Below are 18,220 nucleotides of genomic sequence, written 5' to 3' on the forward strand. Positions count from 1 at the left end.
GTGTATATGTATGTGTGTATGTGTGTATATATGGGTGTATAGGTATATATATGTATGTATATATGTGTGTATATATGTACGTATGTATATATATGTGTGTGTGTGTATATATATATATATATATATATATATATATATATATATATATATATATATATATATATATATATATATATATATACATGTATATGTATATATATATATATATATATATATATATATATATATATATATATATATATATATATATATATATATATATATATATATATATATATACGTGTATATGTATATATATGTGTATATGTATGTATATATGTGTGTGTATTTGTATATATGTACGTATGTATATATGTGTGTGTGTGTATACATATATATATATATATATATATATATATGAGCACGGTGGCAGAGGGGTTAGTGCGTCTGCCTCACAATACGAAGGTCCTGAGTAGTCGTGAGTTCAATCCCGGCCTCGGGATCTTTCTGTGTGGAGTTTGCATGTCCTCCCCGTGACTGTGTGGGTTCCCTCGGGTACTCCGGTTTCCTCCCACCTCCAAAGACATGCACCTGGGGATAGGTTGATTGGCAACACTAAATTGGCCCTAGTGTGTGAATGTGAGTGTGAATGTTGTCTGTCTATCTGTGTTGGCCCTACGATGAGGTGGCGACTTGTCCAGGGTGTACCTCGCCTTCCGCCCGATTGTAGCTGAGATAGGCTCCAGCGCCCCCCGCGACCCCGAAGGGAATAAGCAGTAGAAAATGGATGGATGGATGGATGGATATATATATATATATATATATATATATATATATATATATATATATATATATATATATATATATATATATATATATATATATGTATGTATGTATGTATGTATGTATGTATGTATGTATGTATGTATGCATGTATGTGTGTATATATATATATATATGTATATGTATGTGTATATAATATGTGTATATTTGAATATATGTGTATTTATGTATATATATATATATTTATGTATGTATATATGTGTGTGTATATATAAATATATTAAAGATTTAAGTACCAATGATTGTCACACCCACACTAGATGTGGTGAAATTTGTCCTCTGCATTTGACCCATCTCCTTGGGGAGCAGTGGGCAGCAGCGGCGCCGCGCCCGGGAATCATTTTGGTGATTTAACCCCCAACTCCAACCCTTTGTTGCTGAGTGCCAAGCAGGAGGGAAACGGGTCCCATTTTTATAGTCTTTGGTATGACTCGGCTGGGATTTGAACTCCAACCTACCGATCTCAGGGCGGACACTCTAAACCACTATATATATATATATATATATATATATATATATATATATATATATATATATATATATATATATATATATATATATATATATATATATATATATATATATATATATATATATGTATGTATGTATGTATGTATGTATGTATGTATGTATGTATGTATGTATGTATGTATGTATATATATATATATATATATATATATATGTATATATATATATATATATATATATATATATGTATGCATGTGTGTATATATGTGTATATTTGAATATATGTGTATTTATGTATATACACTACCGTTCAAAAGTTTGGGGTCACCCAAACAATTTTGTGGAATAGCCTTCATTTCTAAGAACAAGAATAGACTGTCGAGTTTCAGATGAAAGTTCTCTTTTTCTGGCCATTTTGAGCGTTTAATTGACCCCACAAATGTGATGCTCCAGAAACTCAATCTGCTCAAAGGAAGGTCAGTTTTGTAGCTTCTGTAACGAGCTAAACTGTTTTCAGTGTGTGAACATGATTGCACAAGGGTTTCCTAATCATCAATTAGCCTTCTGAGCCAATGAGCAGACACATTGTACCATTAGAACACTGGAGTGATAGTTGCTGGAAATGGGCCTCTATACACCTATGTAGATATTGCACCAAAAACCAGACATTTGCAGCTAGAATAGTCATTTACCACATTAGCAATGTATAGAGTGTATTTCTTTAAAGTTAAGACTAGTTTAAAGTTATCTTCATTGAAAAGTACAGTGCTTTTCCTTCAAAAATAAGGACATTTCAATGTGAGCCAAACTTTTGAACGGTAGTGTATATATTTATGTATGTATATATGTGTAAATATATATATATGTATGTGTATATGTGTTTATATGTATATGTGTACGTATTTGTATATATGTATGTATATGTGTGTATATGTACGTATGTATGTGTATGTATATATATATATATATATATATGTATGTATATGTATGTATATGTATATATATGTATGTATATATGTATATGTATGTATATGTATATATATGTATGTATATATGTATATGTATATATATATGTATGTATGTGTATACATGTGTGTGTGTATATGTGTATGTATATATGTGATGTATGTATGTGTTTATGTATATACGTGTATATTTGTATATATGTATGTATGTATATATATATATATATATATATATATATATATATATATATATATATATATATATATATATATATATACATATATATATATATATATATATATATATATATATATATATATATATATATATATATATATATATATATATAGTATGTATGTGTGTGGTCCAAAGATTTAAAAGGTGAATGAAATAAAACTTGTTCCAAAGAGCATAAATAATCTCTAATGAGAAGAGTGACATTTAGTTGCAGGACAGATGTTTATCCTCCTCGGTCAGTGGGTAATGAGGCAGACTCCTGAGACGTATTAACTCAGCCCGCTTTCCGCCACATCAGCACATTTTCCTTCCTTTCCCTCCATTTCTTTCCCCATCTTCTCCCCCGATTATCTCCTCCCGCCGTGGCCTAATCGCTTCTCTTTGTCAGCGGAACCAATGGTCCCTCTCTCTCCTCCGCAGAGGTTGTCCAGCTGAGCCTGGCGGAGGACCAGCGGGTCAGCGTCTCCACGGTGACGGTGGGCCTCAGCGCCGTCCTGACCTGCGCCATCCAGGGGACCCTGCGCCCGCCCGTCATCTGGAAGAGGAACGGCATCGTTCTCAACTTCCTGGACCCTGGAGGACATTAATGTGAGTTGGCTTGATCTTGCGTCACTTTATTTTGTATTTTTTTGTGCACCTTTCAAGAAAGCATGTTAGCTTGCAGCATCTTCAGGGCTAAAATATGCTAATGTGGCGCGTTGTCCTGGGGGGGCCAAGTCTGTGTTAGTCAAAGCAACCTCTTTATTTGTTTTGTTGGTTTCTCTGCGAACTTTTGTTTGCACCTTTCAAGAAAACATGTGAGCTTGCAGCCCCCTTTAGGGCTCAAATATGCTAATGTGCCACCTTGTCCTGGGGGGGCGGAGTCTGTGTCAGTCGAGGCAAACTTTTTTTTAAAGCAACCTTTTTTGTTTTGTTTTGTATTTTATGTCTTTGTTAGTTTTGTTAGGAAGAACATAATTTTTTGGCACTTTTCAAGAAAACATGTTAGCTTGCAGCCCCTTTAGGGCTCAAATATGCTAATGCACCACCTTGTCCTGGGGGTCTGTGTCAGTCAAGGCAAACTTGTTTTAAAGCAACCTTTTTTGTTTATTTTATTTTTTTGTTAGTTTTGTTAGGGAGAACATTATTTTTTGGCACTTTTCAAGAAAACATGTTAGCTTGCAGCCCCTTTAGGGGCTCAAATATGCTAATGCACCACCTTGTCCTGGGGGTCTGTGTCAGTCAAGGCAAACTTGTTTTAAAGCAACCTTTTTTGTTTATTTTATTTTTTTGTTAGTTTTGTTAGGGAGAACATTATTTTTTGGCACTTTTCAAGAAAACATGTTAGCTTGCAGCCCCTTTAGGGCTCAAATATGCTAATGCGCCACCTTGTCCTGGGGGGCGGAGTCTGTGTCAGTCGAGGCAAACTTTTTTTTAAAGCAACCTTTTTGTTTTGTTTTGTATTTTATGTCTTTGTTAGTTTTTTTAGGAATAACATTATTTTTTGGCACTTTTCAGAAACGTGTTAGCTTGCAGCCGCTTTAGGGCTAAAATATGCTAATGCACCACGTTGTCTTGGGGGGCGGAGTCTGTGTCGTTCAAAGAAAACTTGTTTTAAGGCAAACTTTTTTGTTTTGTTTTTTATTTTATTTTTTTGTTAGTTTTGTTAGGAAGTCTGTATGTGTATATTCTTATGCATGCATGAATGTTTATATGTGTGTATGTATGAATATGTGTTTATTTGTATGTATGTGTTTGTGTGTGTGTGCGTGTGTGTGTGTATATATATATATATATATATATATATATATATATATATATATATATATATATTAGGGCTGCAACTAACGATTAATTTGATAATCGATGAATCTGTCGATTATTACTTCGATTAATCGATTAATAATCGGATAAAAGAGACAAACTACATTTCTATCCTATCCAGTTTTTTATTGGAAAAAAACCAGCATACTGGCACCATACTTATTTTGATTATTGTTTCTCAGCTGTTTGTAAATGTTGCAGCTTATAAATAAAGGTCTATTAAAAAAAATAAAAATAAATACATTTAATTTAAAAAATAAATTTAAAAAAAAACTCTGCGCATAGCATTGATCCAACGAATCGATGACTTAACTAATCAGCCCTAATATTATATATATACATATATACAAACCCCGTTTCCATATGAGTTGGGAAATTGTGTTGGATGTAAATAAAAGTGCTGACCCTCGCCCCATCCTTGTTTGTGAATGACTGAGCATTTCATGGAATCTACTTTTATACCCAATCATGGCACCCACCTGTTCCCAATTTGCCTGTTCACCTGTGGGATGTTCCAAATAAGTGTTTGATGAGCATTCCTCAACTTTATCAGTATTTATTGCCACCTTCCCAACTTCTTTGTCACGTGTTGCTGGCATCAAATTCTAAAGTTAATGATTATTTGCCTACAAAAAAAATGTTTATCAGTTTGAACATCAAATATGTTGTCTTTGTAGCATATTCAACTGAATATGGGTTGAAAATGACTTGCAAATCATTGTATTCCGTTTATATTTACATCTAACACAATTTCCCAACTCATATGGAAACGGGGTTTGTATGTGTGTATATATATATATATATATATATATATATATATATATATATATATATATATATATATATATATATATATATATATATATATATATATATGTGTGTGTGTGTGTGTTGTTTTGAATTGATTTTTATTTTATTTTTTTGTTAGTTTTGTTAGGAAGAACATTATTTTTTGGCCATTTTCAAGAAAACATGTTAGCTTGCAGCCCCTTTAGGGTTAAGATATGCTAATGCTACACATTTTGTCCTGGGGGGACAATGTGTTTAGAGTAGGTTACCATCTCGGTTCACATTCTATTTCAGTAGGTGGCGGTAATGCACACTGCAAGGTTGCTTGCCAAACGTCATTAAAAAAGAAGAAGAAGAAGGCAGGCAGGTCTTGGCATCTCAAACTATCTTTCACACACTACAGGGCCGACTTTCAAAACTCACTCAACATTCTCCTGCTCGCTAAAAGAAGGTTACTACCCGATTGTGTTTACTGTTGATTCACGGTTTCAGCTTGAATATCCTTGTTCAAATGTAGTGTTTTACCACCTGACAAAAGTCTATCATTATCCTGTATTTGTTGCAGAGCTATGAAGCATTTATTTGCCTCTTCTCTTGGCCAATTCACACTTGAAAAAGAGACTCAGTACGTGTGTGTGTGTGTGTGTGTGTGTGTGTGTGTGTGTGTGTGTGTGTGTGTGTGTGTGTGTGTGTGTGTGTGTGTGTGTGTGTGTGTGTGTGTGTGTGTGTGTGTGTGTGTGTGTGTGTGTGTGTGTGTGTGTGTGTGTGTGTGTGTGTGTGTGTGTGTGTGTTGTATTTCTACCCTTCTTGAGACATCAACAAGGAAAAGTATCTTCAATATGAGGACCGGTGAACAAGTTAGGACCAAAATCATGGTCCCAATAAGGAAAACCATTGCATCTAATAGAGAGCCAAATACTAGAGTCCGTGAACATTGCTCCAAAGTCAGGATTTTTTTGTTGATTTAATGTGCATACAAAAGTAAACATTGACAGGTGCAAAGGCAGCAATATATGATAAAACAATGCGGCAGCTAAAGAAGGACTTCCCTATTCATCCCCCGAAAAAAAACCCGCCAGGTGAACAGCTGATTTTACGACTTCCGGTGCTGACGTAAGACAACCCATATGTGACCATAGGATGGACAAATACACTACAGTACTAAGACTATAGTGGCCATTAACAGTTAGCTTCTACAGCTGGGTTGCCCAAAGTGCGGCACAGGGGCCATCTGTGGTCCGTGACTCGTTTATCATCGGCCTTAAGCACTTTACAAAAAATTAAAAATAGAGATCTCATTTGCACCCCTGGTGGTGAAATCTATCAAAATGAGGGTGGTCCCAAAAAGGAAGGATTTATCAAATTGACTGTGTCGGTTTTAAAAGTGCTCCCCCTCTGGTCAACATATGAAATTACAAGTGTGTATAAGAAACTGAAATGCGCCCCCTCTGGTCAACATATGAAATAACAAGTGTGTGTAAGAAACTGAAATGCGCCCCCTTTGGCCAAAATTAATTTTAAAAAAATGTAAATATGTATATAGAGACATACTGTAATAACTTGAGGTGAATAATGAAGATTAAAAACCAATTACATACAAAAACAAAGAAAATTGAACTAAAAGCAGTCTTTTTATCACAATGTATCGACTTTTTTCTTATAAAATTGGGAACAATTTCTCATATTTTTCTGTTTCTGTAATATTGCAATAATTTATCGTAAAATGATTACTTTTTTAATGTAAAATGATTACTTTTGAATGCAAAATGGTGCCATTTGTCATATAAAATTCTGACTTGTATCACATTTTTGCCAATTTTCTTGTTGTTCTTGTAAAATAGTGACATTTTTTGAGTAAACTCCGATTATTATTATATCGCCAACATTTTAAAATTTTGTTATAAAATTGTGACTTTTGAGTAAAATTACGACTGTTTTCATTAAATTGCCAAAATTCTAAGCTTTTCTTGTAAAATTGCGACTGTTATTGAGTAAAAATCCAACTTTCATCATGATATTGCACAAATGTTCAGTTTTTCTTGCATTGAGTAAAATTACGACTTTTATTATAATACTGGCAAAATTATAAGTTTTTCTTGAGAAATTGTAACCTTTTTCTTGTGAAATTCCAACTCATTTTTCACAACAAACTTTTTTTATATTTGCATAGTATGTATATATTATTAATGTTGTAAATACACATTTTTAAATATCTAGAAAGGCTGGTCCTAAAGAGGAAGCCATTTTTCAGAGGTCTCAAGAAGGTCAGAAATGGTGACATTTGTCATACCAAATTCTGACTTATTTATCAAATTGACTGTGTTTTTTAAAAGTGCTCCCCCTCTGGTCAACATATGAAATAACAGGTGTTGTGTAAAAATTTGAAATGCTCCCCCTCTGGCCAACATATGAAATAACAAGTGTGTGTAAGAAATTGAAATGCGCCCCCTTTGGCCAAAATTAATTTAAAAATAATTAAAATATGTATATAGAGACATACTGTAATAACCTATTACATACAAAAACAATAAAAATTGAACTAAAAGCAGTTTTTTTATCACAATGTATTGACTTTTTTCTTATAAAATTGGGAACAATTTCTCATATTTTTCTGTTTCTGTAATATTGCAATCATTTCTCGTAAAATGATTACTTTTTTAATGTAAAATTATTTCTTTTTAATGCTAAATGGTGCCATTTGTCATATAACATTCTGACTTGTATCACATTTTTGCCAATTTTTTTGTTGTTCTGGTAAAATGGTGAATTTTCTGGAGTAAACTCCGATTATTATTATATCGCCCACATTTTAAAATGTTCTTATAAAATTGTGACTTTTGTCGAGTAAAATTACGACTCTTTTCATAAAATTGCCAAAATTCTAAGCTTTTCTTGTAAAATTGCGACTGTTATTGAGTAAAATTCCAACTTTCATCATGATTATGCACAAATGTTCAGTTTTTCTTGTAAAATTTTGACTTGCATTGAGTAAAATTACGACTTTTATTATAATACTGGCAAAATTATAAGTTTTTCTTGAGAAATTGTGACCTTTTTCTTGTGAAATTCCAACTCATTTTTCACAACAAACTTTTTTTATATTTGCATAGTATGTATATATTATTAATGTTGTAAATACACATTTTTAAATATCTAGAAAGGCTGGTCCTAAAGAGGAAGCCATTTTTCAGAGGTCTCAAGAAGGTCAGAAATGGTGACATTTGTCATACCAAATTCTGACTTATTTATCAAATTGACTGTGTCGGTTTTAAAAGTGCTCCCCCTCTGGTCAACATATGAAATAACAGGTGTTGTGTAAAAATTTGAAATGCTCCCCCTCTGGCCAACATATGTAATAACAAGTGTGTGTAAGAAATTGAAATGCGCCCCCTTTGGCCAAAATTAATTTAAAAATAATTAAAATATGTATATAGAGACATACTGTAATAACCTATTACATACAAAAACAATAAAAATTGAACTAAAAGCAGTTTTTTTATCACAATGTATTGACTTTTTTCTTATAAAATTGGGAACAATTTCTCATATTTTTCTGTTTCTGTAATATTGCAATCATTTCTCGTAAAATGATTACTTTTTTAATGTAAAATTATTTCTTTTTAATGCTAAATGGTGCCATTTGTCATATAACATTCTGACTTGTATCACATTTTTGCCAATTTTTTTGTTGTTCTTGTAAAATGGTGAATTTTCTGGAGTAAACTCCGATTATTATTATATCGCCAACATTTTAAAATGTTCTTATAAAATTGTGACTTTTGTCGAGTAAAATTACGACTCTTTTCATAAAATTGCCAAAATTCTAAGCTTTTCTTGTAAAATTGCGACTGTTATTGAGTAAAATTCCAACTTTCATCATGATTATGCACAAATGTTCAGTTTTTCTTGTAAAATTTTGACTTGCATTGAGTAAAATTACGACTTTTATTATAATACTGGCAAAATTATAAGTTTTTCTTGAGAAATTGTGACCTTTTTCTTGTGAAATTCCAACTCATTTTTCACAACAAACTTGTTTTATATTTGCATAGTATGTATATATTATTAATGTTGTAAATACACATTTTTAAATATCTAGAAAGGCTGGTCCTAAAGAGGAAGCCATTTTTCAGAGGTCTCAAGAAGGTCAGAAATGGTGACATTTGTCATACCAAATTCTGACTTATTTATCAAATTGACTGTGTCGGTTTTAAAAGTGCTCCCCCTCTGGTCAACATATGAAATAACAGGTGTTGTGTAAAAATTTGAAATGCTCCCCCTCTGGCCAACATATGTAATAACAAGTGTGTGTAAGAAATTGAAATGCGCCCCCTTTGGCCAAAATTAATTTAAAAATAATTAAAATATGTATATAGAGACATACTGTAATAACCTATTACATACAAAAACAATAAAAATTGAACTAAAAGCAGTTTTTTTATCACAATGTATTGACTTTTTTCTTATAAAATTGGGAACAATTTCTCATATTTTTCTGTTTCTGTAATATTGCAATCATTTCTCGTAAAATGATTACTTTTTTAATGTAAAATTATTTCTTTTTAATGCTAAATGGTGCCATTTGTCATATAACATTCTGACTTGTATCACATTTTTGCCAATTTTTTTGTTGTTCTTGTAAAATGGTGAATTTTCTGGAGTAAACTCCGATTATTATTATATCGCCAACATTTTAAAATGTTCTTATAAAATTGTGACTTTTGTCGAGTAAAATTACGACTCTTTTCATAAAATTGCCAAAATTCTAAGCTTTTCTTGTAAAATTGCGACTGTTATTGAGTAAAATTCCAACTTTCATCATGATTATGCACAAATGTTCAGTTTTTCTTGTAAAATTTTGACTCGCATTGAGTAAAATTACGACTTTTATTATAATACTGGCAAAATTATAAGTTTTCCTTGAGAAATTGTGACCTTTTTCTTGTGAAATTCCAACTCATTTTTCACAACAAACTTTTTTTATATTTGCATAGTATGTATATATTATTAATGTTGTAAATACACATGTTTAAATATCTAGAAAGGCTGGTCCTAAAGAGGTAGGCATTTTTTAGAGGTCCCAAGAAGGTCAGAAATACAATAATGTGTGTGTGTGAGAGTGTGTTTGTGTGTGTGTGTCAGTTACAGACTTGTAAATATAAATTCAGACTCTAACCCCTGAAGCAGTGTTTCTCCAACATTCTAAATTTCAAGGTACATCCTTAACTCTGACAGTGTATAAATAGAAGCAAATAGACCCAACACTGTCAGAGTTACAGACCTTGTAAATGTCAATTTAGACGGCCCTAAAGGAACCCACAGAGTCCCTAGAATCTTCTTTAAGAACCACTGTAAAACGGTATTCAATCAAACAGTGACCACAGTGCGGGGAGAGCGGCTTGAGGTATAAATCGAGGTTAAAACAAGCTAAATCGATCTTTAAAAAAAAGGCCCGATTTATTCAACACATCAAGTCACTCAAGGTTTTTTAAGAAGTGACGACATACGAAGTGTGAGTTTCCGACTCGGTGATCGCACGGCGCCGACCTCTCGTTAAGCGGCGCCGGGTGGCCGTGCGCTAATTACATGTTAATTAGCTGCCACGTTGACCCAGCAGGATGACAAACGATGTCGAGCGCAAAGGTGAGCGTTTGTTCAAAAACGTCGGTGTGAGCGTTTTGCTTCGTCAAGAAGGTCAAAAGACACAATGACACGTGTTTGCCTCGTAGGAACATGAAAGTCGTGTGTACGTCCACATGTTTGATTGTGAAGCTGTAGATGCTGGGAGATCATCGGCTTCTTTATATTTTCTTGGATAAATGTCTGTCCGTTTAAATATTATTTAACATCCTTAGCTGGTGTTATTGACTCATTCTGTTCAGTGCTATACCGAGTTAGCTGTCCGAAGTTTGGCCCGTAGCTAATTTTTTAACAATTGTTAGCATTCTAATATCAGCATGCTAGCTTTTTTTGCTAATTTCGCAGGAAAACATCTCGGCGTCAAATATTTTAGTTGATGCATTTCAAACACATTTTTCATCTACACACATCAGAGTAATAGATTTTGGTACTCAACGCATGGTCCGGTTAACTTTTTAGCATGCTAACATTAACTTTTTTAGCATTTTCAGCAGGTATACACCTCGGTGGCATATATTTTGGTATTTCACAAATGCTGACTGCCAGCATGCGTATGTCCTATAATGTTGTATAATTTCAATGGAACATATAAAATGTTTACTTGAGACATATTGCCATCATAGTGCAGTCTACACTTATATCTTGTGTTTGACTGCCATCTACTTAGCACTTATTACAATTTAATTTTCCTGTGGGAACTCTCCAGAAGGAATCAATAAAGTACTTAAAGGCCTACTGAAATGAATTTTTTTTATTTAAACGGGGATAGCAGATCTATTCTATGTGTCATACTTGATCATTTCGCGATATTGCCATATTTTTGCTGAAAGGATTTAGTATAGAACAACGACGATAAAGATCGCAACTTTTGGTATCTGATAAAAAAAGGCTTGCCCCTACCGGAAGTAGCGTGACGTAGTCAATTGAACATATACGCAAAGTTCCCTATTGTTTACAATGATGGCCGCATGAAGTGAGAGAGATTCGGACCGAGAAAGCGACGATTTCCCCATTAATTTGAGCGAGGATGAAATATTTTTAAATGAGGAAAGTGCAAGTGAAGGACTAGTGGGGAGTGGAAGATGCTGTGAGAGCCGGGGGTGACCTGATATTCAGCTGGAAATGAATACAACAGTAAATAAACACAAGACATATATATACTCTATTAGCCACAACACAACCAGGCTTATATTTAATATGCCACAAATTAATCCCGCATAAAAACACCTAGGTGTTTGTTATGCTAGCTCCTAGCTACTAGCTCGAGCTAGTTATAGCGGGTAATATGGACGGGATCCTGTATATATAACCCGCCAATACAATTCAAACACCTGCATAACACACACACTCACTCAGCCCAAACAACCGTTCACCTAACCCAAGGTTCATAAAGCTTATATATTTAATCAAAGTTACGTACATGACACGCACGTACGGGCAAGCAATCAAATGTTTGGAAGCGCGCGGGTGGGACCTGATATTCAGCTGGGAATGACTACAACAGTAAATAAACACAAGACATATATATACTCTATTAGCCACAACACAACCAGGCTTATATTTAATATGCCACAAATTAATCCTAATGCTAGCTCCTAGCTCCTAGCTACTAGCTCGAGCTAGTTATAGCAAGCGATCAAATGTTTGGAAGCGCAGCTGTGTACTCACGTTATCGCAACTGTGTATCCAAATCAAAGTCCTCCTGGTAAGAGTCTCTGTTGTCCGAGTTCTTCCATTTTGACTGCATCTTTCGGGAATGTAAACAAAGAAGCGCCGGCTGTGTACGTGTTTTGCTGACTTCCCTCGCAAAATAGACACTTCGCACCGACAACTTTCTTCTTTGCTTGCTCAGCTTCTTTCTCCATAATGCAATGAACAAATTGCAACAGATTCACCAACACAGATGTCCAGAATACTGTGGAATAATGACATGAAAACAGAGCTATTTCGTATTGACTTCAATGGTGTCCGAATACTTCCGTTTCAATGATTGACGTCACGCGCATACGTCATCCTCAGAGGCGTTTCGAACCGGAAGTTTAGCGGGAAATTTAAAATTGCACTTTATAAGTTAACCCGGCCGTATTGGCATGTGTTGCAATGTTAAGATTTCATCATTGATATATAAACTATCAGACTGCGTGGTCGGTAGTAGTGGCTTTCAGTAGGCCTTTAACCTTTTATAGTTTTATATTAATGTTGTATAGTTTTTATTGTATTAACCTTTTATAGTTTTTATGTTAATGTTGTATAGTTTTTATGTTATTAAAGTTTTATAGTTTGTATGTTAATGTTGTATACTTTTTATGTTATTAACCTTTTTATAGTTTTTATGTTATTAACCTACTATAGTTTTTATTTTAACGCTTTATAGTTTTTATGTTAATGTTGTATAGTTTTTATGCTATTAAACTTTTATAGTTTTTAAGTTAATGTTGTATACTTTTTATGTTATTAACCTTTTATAGTTTTATGTTAACCTTTTATAGTTTTTATGTTATTAACTTTTTATCGTTTTTATGTTAACGTTTTATAGTTTTTTATGTTAATGTTGTATAGTTTTTATGCTATTAAACTTTTATAGTTTTTAAGTTATTGTTGTATACTTTTTATGTTATTAACCTTTTATAGTTTTATGTTAACCTTTTATAGTTTTTATGTTAACTTTTTATAGTTTATGTTAACGTTTTATAGTTTTTATGTTAATGTTGTATAGTTTTTATGCGATTAAACTTTTATAGTTTTTAAGTTAATGTTGTATAGTTTTTGTGTTATTAAAGGCCTACTGAAATTAATTTTTTTTATTTAAACGGGGATAGCAGATCTATTCTATGTGTCATACTTGATCATTTCGCGATATTGCCATATTTTTGCTGAAAGGATTTAGTATAGAACAACGACGATAAAGATTGCAACTTTTGGTATCTGATAAAAAAAAGGCTTGCCCCTACCGGAAGTAGCGTGACGTAGTCAGTTGAACATATACGCAAAGTTCCCTATTGTTTACAATGATGGCCGCATGAAGTGAGAGAGATTCGGACCGAGAAAGCGACAATTTCCCCATTAATTTGAGCGAGGATGAAAGATTTGTGGATGAGTAAAGTGCAAGTGAAGGACTAGTGGGGAGTTGAAGCTATTCAGATAGGGAAGATGCTGTGAGAGCCGGGGGTGACCTGATATTCAGCTGGGAATGACTAAAACAGTAAATAAACACAAGACATATATATACTCTATTAGCCACAACACAACCAGGCTTATATTTAATATGCCACAAATTAATCCTGCATAAAAACACCTGCGTGTTTGTTACGCTAGCTCCTAGCTCCTCTGCTAGCTCCTAGCTCCATAGAACACGCCAATACAATTCAAACACCTGATCAACACACACAATCACTCAGCCCAAAAGACCGTTCACCTAACCCAAGGTTCATAAAGCTTATATATTTTAAAAAAGTTACGTACATACGCAAAAAAAAGTTGCACATACGGTCAAGCGATCAAATGTTTAGAAGCCAAAGCTGCATACTCACAGTAGCACGTCTGCGTCTTTGTCATCCAAATCAAAGTAATCCTGGTAAGAGTCTGTGTTGTCCCAGTTCTCTACGGGCGTCTGTGTATCGAAGTCAAAAGTCCTCCTGGTTAGAGTCTCTGTTATCCGAGTTCTTCCATCTTGACTGCATCTTCCGGGAATGTAAACAAAGAAGCGCCGGCTGTGTACTGTTGTTGCTGACTACGTTCGAAAAATACGTCCATTTCGCACCGACAACTTTCTTCTTTGCTTGCTCAGCTTCTTTCTCCATAATGCAATGAACATGATTGCAACAGATTCACGAACACAGATGTCCAGAATACTGTGGAATTATGAAATGAAAACAGAGCTTTTTCGTATTGGCTTCAATGTGGAAGGCATACCCGTGTTCGCCGGTCTACGTCACGCGCATACGTCATCCTCAGAGGCGTTTCGAACCGGAAGTTTAGCGGCAAATTTAAAATGTCACTTTATAAGTTAACCCGGCCGTATTGGCATGTGTTATAATGTTAAGATTTCATCATTGATATATAAACTATCAGACTGCGTGGTCGGTAGTGTCAAGAATTGGTCTTTGGCGTGGTTTGCTCTCCCGTGGTGCAAAAGAATTGGAACGGACGTGGCGTGCAGGTAAAGACATAGTTTAATTATTACTATAAACTCAAACAAAAGGTACAAACAAAAGGCGCTCACAGCGGAGGTAAAAAACTTGACTAGAAAACAAAAGGCGCGCACAATGGCGGAGAACTATGAACATTAAACAAACAAAAAACTTACGTGACAAGGAACTGTGAACATGGCATGAATGTATGATGTCGCCAGGACGAACAACAGAAACAGAAAAGCCTATATAGTGACATGATAAGTGAAAACAGGTGCGTGACTAACTGTGAACAGGTGCGTGACATGACTGTGAAAACGTGAGACAGGTGTGTGTGAGTCCAAACGTGGAACAGGTGAAACTAATGGTTGCTATGGTGACAAACAAAACCAGGAAGTGAAACAAGGAACTAAGGAAGTGTCCAAAAAACAAAACAGCACATGGCCAAACAAAAACATGAACACAGACATGACAGAACCCCCCCCTTACGGACAGATCCCAGATGTCCAAAAACAAAAAACAGGATCAAGAGTCATGGGAGGGAGGGAGGGGGACATGGCGGTGGGTCGCCAGACCAGGTGTCCCCGAATCCACCGGGGCAGAGTCAGGTGGCGGCGGCGGGTAGACCGCCGCTGAACCTGACGAGGTGGGCGACCTGGGAATGGCCACATTCGTGGCAGACGAGGAGGTCGGCGCACCTGGCGTGGCGGACGCCCATGGAATGGCCACATCCTTGGCCGACGAGGAGGTGGGCGCGTTGTCGTGGCAGGCGGCGAAGCTTGGCGTGGTGCGTCAGGCGGCGAAGCTTGGCGTGGCGGGTCTTGACGAGGGTCTTGGTCTTGGCGAGGGTCTGGGTCTTGGTCTTGGACTTGGTCTTGGCGTGGTTGGTCTTGGTCTTGGACTTGGCGTGGTTGGTCTTGGTCTTGGACTCGGCGTGGTTGGTCTTGGTCTAGGCGTAGTTGGTCTTGGTCTTGGTCTTGGTGTGGCGGTGCTTGGACTTGGTCTTGGTTTGGGTCACTTGGCGGGTCTTGGTCTTGGTCACTTGGCGGGTCTTGGTCTTGGTCACTTGGCGGGTCTTGGTCACTTGGCGGGTCTTGGTCACTTGGCGGGTCTTGGTCTTGGTCACTTGGCGGTTCTTGGTCACTTGGCGGTTCTTGGTCTTGGTCTTGGTCACTTGGCGGTTCTTGGTCTTGGTCACTTGGCGGGTCTTGGTCTTGGTCACTTGGCGGGTCTTGGTCTTGGTCACTTGGCGGGTCTTGGTCACTTGGCGGGTCTTGGTCTTGGCTTTGGTCTTGGCGTGGGACAGCCACGGGCGGCACTTGGCGGCGTGGGGCAGCCACGGGCGGCACTTGGCGGCGTGGGGCAGCCACGGGCGGCACTTGGCGGCGTGGGGCAGCCACGGGCGCCACTTGGCGGCGTGGGGCAGCCACGGGCGGCACTTGGCGGCGTGGGGCAGCCACGGGCGGCACTTGGCGGCGTGGGGCTGCGACTGGCGGCACTTGGCGGCGTGGGGCTGCGACTGGCGGCACTTGGCGTGGAGCAGGTACTGGTGGCGCTTGGCGTGGAGCAGGTATTGGTGGCGCTTGGCGTGGAGCAGGTACTGGCGGCGCTTGGCGTGGAGCAGGTACTGGCGGCGCTTGGCGTGGAGCAGGTACTGGCGGCGCTTGGCGTGGAGCAGGTACTGGTGGCGCTTGGCGTGGAGCAGGTACTGGTGGCGCTTGGCGTGGAGCAGGTACTGGTGGCGCTTGGCGTGGAGCAGGTACTGGTGGCGTTTGGCGTGGAGCAGGTACTGGTGGCGCTTGGCGTGGAGCAGGTGGATCTTGGCATGGTCGAAAAACTGGTGGTGGCGGTCGTGCTGGTGGCTGTGGCTTGGCGTGACGAAAGACAGGTGGTGGGGATCGTGCTGGAGGCTGTGGCTTGGCGTGACGAAAGACAGGTGGTGGGGGTCGTGCTGGAGGCTGTGGCTTGGCGTGACGAAAGACAGGTGGTGGGGGTCGTGCTGGAGGCTGTGGCTTGGCGTGACGATGCTGACCCACCCCACCTGAACAATTCCCAGCCCTAGCCCCCCCCTCAAGGAGCGGATCCCAGACGCGCTCCCCGCGGTCTGGAACCGTCTTTTGGGGTGGGCGGAGGGGGTTCAGGAGGAGGGCAGAATCCTCCCCTCTAAATTGTCCAAAATGTCTTTCTTCTTGTACCTGGGATCTTGTGGGTGAAAAAAAAAAGGGTGACTTGGGCGTGGCTTGAGTCCTGGGGGGCGGGGCATGGAATTTGGGTGGCTTGGATTGACAAGATCTGATTTCTAAAAACATGTCCTGGTAATGTCTTATCATGTTTTTAGAGTCTTTGGCTGGAGGCGGATGATCAAAAGAAAAAGAGTTCAGAAAAAAAAAATCCTGGTCTGTGATGTCATTTTGGAGCTGTGGAGCTGGCAGCAACCTGCTTCCGCCCGGAGTGGGAGGAGCCTGCGGCAGCGCCGCATGCTGTCCGCTCGCCTTCCCTGATGTCTTTGGTCTGGAGCGGCGCTTCCAGGACTGCGGTGACGCAGCGCCATCCTCGGACCAACTGGAGCTCAATGGCACCAGATTTCCATCTGGCCCCCACATCAGGTCTCTGCGCTTACCGGAGGAATAACGCAGCGTCTCTTCCTCCATCGCGCGGAGGACCTCCCACGTTGCCTCGTCAAAATTGTCCAAATTTTTTGCGGGAGAGCTCTTATGCTGGCGACATCTGTCAAGAATTGGTCTTTGGCGTGGTTTGCTCTCCCGTGGTGCAAAAGAATTGGAACGGACGTGGCGTGCAGGTAAAGACATAGTTTAATTATTACTATAAACTCAAACAAAAGGTACAAACAAAAGGCGCTCACAGCGGAGGTAAAAAACTTGACTAGAAAACAAAAGGCGCGCACAATGGCGGAGAACTATGAACATTAAACAAACAAAAAACTTACGTGACAAGGAACTGTGGACATGGCATGAATGTATGATGTCGCCAGGACGAACAACAGAAACAGAAAAGCCTATATAGTGACATGAAAAGTGAAAACAGGTGCGTGACTAACTGTGAACAGGTGCGTGACATGACTGTGAAAACGTGAGACAGGTGTGTGTGAGTCCAAACGTGGAACAGGTGAAACTAATGGTTGCTATGGTGACAAACAAAACCAGGAAGTGAAACAAGGAACTAAGGAAGTGTCCAAAAAACAAAACAGCACATGGCCAAACAAAAACATGAACACAGACATGACAGGTAGTAGTGGCTTTCAGTAGGCCTTTAATGTTCTATAGTTTTCATGTTGTTCACGATTTATAGATTTTGTTAAAGTTTTATAGTTTTTGTGTTAACGTTTGATAGTTTTTGTTAGTAA

General features: G+C 37.7%; 1 protein-coding gene across 1 annotated transcript in view; it reads left to right on the plus strand.

Moving 5' to 3' along the window:
- Nucleotides 1-3,073: 3,073 nt before the first annotated feature.
- The window catches only part of LOC133664292 (follistatin-related protein 4-like), a 47,723-nt gene continuing 32,576 nt past the window's right edge, over nt 3,074-18,220 (plus strand). The window contains exon 1 of the mRNA XM_062068801.1: nt 3,074-3,082. The gene's annotated coding sequence lies outside the window, so the exon portion shown is untranslated. The remainder of the gene's footprint in view (nt 3,083-18,220) is intronic.

The sequence above is a fragment of the Entelurus aequoreus genome, linkage group LG14, assembly GCF_033978785.1.
Source record: "Entelurus aequoreus isolate RoL-2023_Sb linkage group LG14, RoL_Eaeq_v1.1, whole genome shotgun sequence".
In the NCBI taxonomy this organism is placed as follows: Eukaryota; Metazoa; Chordata; class Actinopteri; order Syngnathiformes; family Syngnathidae; genus Entelurus; species Entelurus aequoreus.